Raw genomic sequence first — 4468 nt, 5'->3', positions numbered from 1 at the left:
GAGAGAGGGAGAGAGGGAGGGGAGAGCGAAAGAGAGAGCGCGAGCGAGAGAACGAGAGCGAGAGGGGGAAGGGTGAAGTCATGCATATATTGTGTGAAACTCCTTTTACTCCTTACGTTGCATTACTAATCACATTATCCGGGATCGCAAACAATGATCTTTCGTATCGCACGCACACATTTGTAAACTATTTGTATATTATATAGACGTATGGATGACAGCTGCGTAATTCTGCAAATGAAAGGTACACGCACCGCGGTGAGCCGCTATCAGACAATCGAACCATATAAATTTTGTTACAGCAATAGAATATGCGCGTAATAGGTACTATTCGCCCACAGTTTAGTCTCAGCACACTGCGAGTAATATACGAGCGATGGTCTGCTCTTGTTGCAACGGCATAACAAAGCTCGACCCGAAATACTACGTGCACAAAACACATTGCGCCCGTGATACCTTTGCCTAATCAGATCGAAATCACGCTACGATAGATTATCGCGACATTGTTGGCGACCTCATAAAAAATGCAATACATGCGAAGCAATGCGATTGCATGTGATTGCACGCGGCATTAAGCCGCGAGTCACTGTAATTCTGTATTGTTTTTGAATCCGTAGAAAGAGAATAATTAAACACTACAAAAATTTATTTCGACGCACGTATAATCGTATCACTTGTGTTTGATAGTGCAATTAAAAATTTTATAGTAACTAAATGGTGAAAATGAAAAATTAAAGTGAAAAATGTGGGCTTTTATTATGATTAATAAATTGTTGGTTATCGAAAAAACTGAGCTATAGTCATATTTTGAAGTGGCGATATTACAAAAAACTGTCCAAATTTTGTCTCGGTTGTCATTGTTTGATCATATCTGCAATCGTTTCCGACGGTCACGTTTTGTATCAATTTCCAATTTCACTACGTAAATAAAACATGTTGAGAGAAATCAACAACGGAGAAATTGCTGACTGAAATCGACGATTCAGAAGCGTCGCGTATAAATTTAATAACTTACAAAGTGCTGAAAAATGAAATAAAATTTGTCATTCAGTCTTTGTCAAAAAAAAATTCAGTTTTGAGTTATCAGATAACTTAATCACTTAAATTTTTAATGAATTGTCCGTTTAAATTATTAGAAATACTGTTTGAATGATATTAAAATTAGAGAAGATGATTGTTGAAAATATTCTGTAAAAGAATAATAAAACCTGAATAATAAAACAGAATTTGCAACATCTATTTCTTTTTAATAAATACACAAATAGAAATTACTTAGTCATAATTTTTCTATTTATAAAGCATGCTGTGATATGCAATCAGAATTAAGTATATTGCGATATCATCGCTTTCATAGTGATATTTTTGGTAACGTTTGCATTAAAAACATGATGATAATAATGTAAAGTGAAATTAATAATTACATATGTTTATGTCAACACATTTATGTCAACAATATATATTACTATTTAATAAGTTTTAACTTCTATATATTGAGATAGCTTGAAATTGTATTATTGGTTTCTACGAGATGAATAATATCAATGAAGTTAACGAGTTTTTCGACAGAAAAGAGGTAAGTTAAAAAATTAAATAAAACCTGTATTTGTATTTCTATATTTGATGAAATATCAAAATATGTATATTTTTAATATTAAAAGATCTTAATTGGAAAATGTAAACTTGTTGTACGAAATTCCGATAATTTTATATCGCACATGATTTTAATCGCAATTTAGACTCTCTCTATCTCTTTCCGAATTATAGCACTGAATTATTCAATATATTATCAACAAATAAAACATATTTAATCAATTAATAAGTTTAATTTAATAGTTAACGATGATTAACATCGATGAAATTGTGGTTGTTATTCATATGTAAATATAAAACTTGATTAACTCATATTAGCACAAACACGTACTATATTTACTCCTCACTCTATATTATATTTTTAATTACTACGTTTTGAACTTTAACAATAACATATTTATATAGTAAGGGATATGTTAGTGCGCGTGTGTATATTACATAATATATTTAAAAAAAATAACAATAAATATTTCATGGAAAAGATTTATAAAATGAGAACGAATGTATATATATTGAAGAAAGATCTCTGTTATGATTCATTTTGGGTAAATGCTAGAACTCTATAGGCAGAATTTTAAAAAATAATAAGTTATTTTGAAGGGAATTTAATAAGGTTTAAGATAACATTACATGAAATTCAAATTTCATTTTTTTTTAAATAAAGAAATGTAAAGAATGACCAAATCGCGAAGTCAAAAAATTGTGCTCCTAATATGACATGCCCCAAGAAATCAATAATAAAATGCAAAGTATACAAGTATTGCAATTACAAAATTTTATTTCATGTTTCTAAAATACAAACAAAGTCAGCGTGCACGAAAAATGAGCATGCGATAGATTGTACCCAGAAATTTCAGGATTTCCGTGAAATATTTATTGTTATTATTTTTTTAAATACTACATTCATAAAATATCTAGTTTAGGTAATACCTCACCGATTTCAAAATCTTTTAAATATGTTCTGGGAGAGAATGTCCTGAATGATTCCTTACAAGAATTAAATAGGAGATGGCATTGATATAGAAAATAATAAATTAAAATTTTATAATGAAGTCATAATGTATGACTTTTCACATGAAGCGGCTCCTATCTCACCTTTTCGTTTGCTGGGGATGCACAACTTCTACGCGAAGTGATTTTCACCCTACCCTTCTGTTTCTGCACTTTCCATAGAAATATGGTAAAATTCGGAAAGTCGTGCGCCTCGCAGGAGGAGGTGAGGTGGGAGTTGCTTGTGAAAATTATATACCCCGAAGCAGGAGAGGAGGTGGGATGAAAGTATACTCATATCAATATTCTCTACATATTATAGAACTTTAATTTATAATACTATATATCATCCTAAACCAATGCCATCCCCCATTTAATCTTCTTGTGGGTACACTCTTCCCTACAGGGCATTATATCTAAAGGGCATTAAAACTCGGTGAGGTCATTTAAATTAGATATTTAGGTGCACTTCACATTCCTTTTACCAAAATTCTTTTAAACTTTTATGCGCGGATTTCCTCCATATCCAGATCCATTCTTGGAATGCCAACGTTTCGCGAACTTTGCAGTCCACTTCATCAGGGCGAGGAGGTATCAGCCTGATACTAAGCTGTTCCTCCGTATTGTTCCTTTTTATATTACACTATTTGTTTAAATGTTGGGGAGAAAGAAGAGAATTGTTGGTTAGGGAAGGGAAGGAGGAGAAATGGATGAAATCGGTCTTTAATAACCGGGAGAATGGTTTTCCATATTTTATTTAAGTTGTAGCCATTGTTTTTAAATTGTTAGAATGTTTTTGTATCTCTATGGCTTCTCTATACTTTCTTGGAAAGTATGATATAATATTGGCTATTGTGGTCGTTTTGTCAAACAGTATTTGATATCCTGTTTCGATGTGGTGTTCTGATTGCGTGTTTTAGTCTGACATCACGTTCTTTTATCCGTAGGTTGACCATTCTTCCAGTTTCTCCAATGTATATTTACAATATATATTTGCAAGAATAAAGTATTTTGTATACTCCTGCGGAGCTGAGTGGAGGTCTTTGATCTTTAAGATTTCTTAAGATTTATCGTATCTTTTTGGATGATTTAAAGATAGTTCGGATATTGTGTTTGTTTAATATCCTGCTAATCGGATCTGTTGTTTCTTTGACATATGGATGGGAGAATGGATAGGATCCTTTCGTCTGATTGTGTGTCAGAGATCGTTATCTTGTTTGCGTGTTTATTGATTATTTTGATTATGTCTTTTTTATCAGACTAAAATACGTCACGCAGTATTATCAGAACACCACATCGAAACAGAACATCAAATACTGTTTGACAAAAAACGATTACAATAGCCAACATTATATCATACTTTAGAGTATAAAGAAGCCATAGAGATACAAAAAGCCATAGAGGTACCCTAACAATCTAAATAGAGATAACAATAGAGATAAGGCTACAACATAAATAAAATATAGAAAATCATTCTCCCATTTTTATTGGAGACTGATTTTACTCACCTCTCTCCCCCCCTCCCCACTCACAATTCTCTTCTTTCTTCTCAATAAGAAGCATAATATAAAAAGGAACGATATGGAGGAATAGCTCAATATCAAACTGCTCCTCGCCCTGATGAAGTTGGACTGCAAGGTTCACGAAACATTGGCATTCCAAAAATGGATCTGGATACAGAAGAAATCCGCGAAACGCATAATCTTTATATAAAAAGCACCCGTGGAAGCCTCAAGAATATATATATGTGTGTATATATATATATATATATATATATATATATATATATATATAGTACTATAATTATTATAGACGAAGTAAAGAAATAAAATAATTAATTATAACTTAAATTATTATTATTATTACTATACTACGTAACTAACCTAAC

The 4468-nt window shown here is 31.7% G+C and overlaps 1 protein-coding gene across 1 annotated transcript in view; it reads left to right on the top strand.

Annotated features, from left to right (window-relative positions):
* LOC105622139 (venom dipeptidyl peptidase 4) overlaps window positions 1-4468 on the top strand; it is a 250397-nt gene that overhangs the window by 160837 nt on the left and 85092 nt on the right. The window lies entirely within an intron of this gene.

Source organism: Atta cephalotes, assembly GCF_000143395.1.
Source record: "Atta cephalotes unplaced genomic scaffold scaffold00040, whole genome shotgun sequence".
Taxonomy (NCBI): domain Eukaryota; kingdom Metazoa; phylum Arthropoda; class Insecta; order Hymenoptera; family Formicidae; genus Atta; species Atta cephalotes.
The sequence above is the reverse complement of the archived record's forward strand: the minus strand, read 5'-3'. Positions and strand labels throughout refer to the sequence as shown.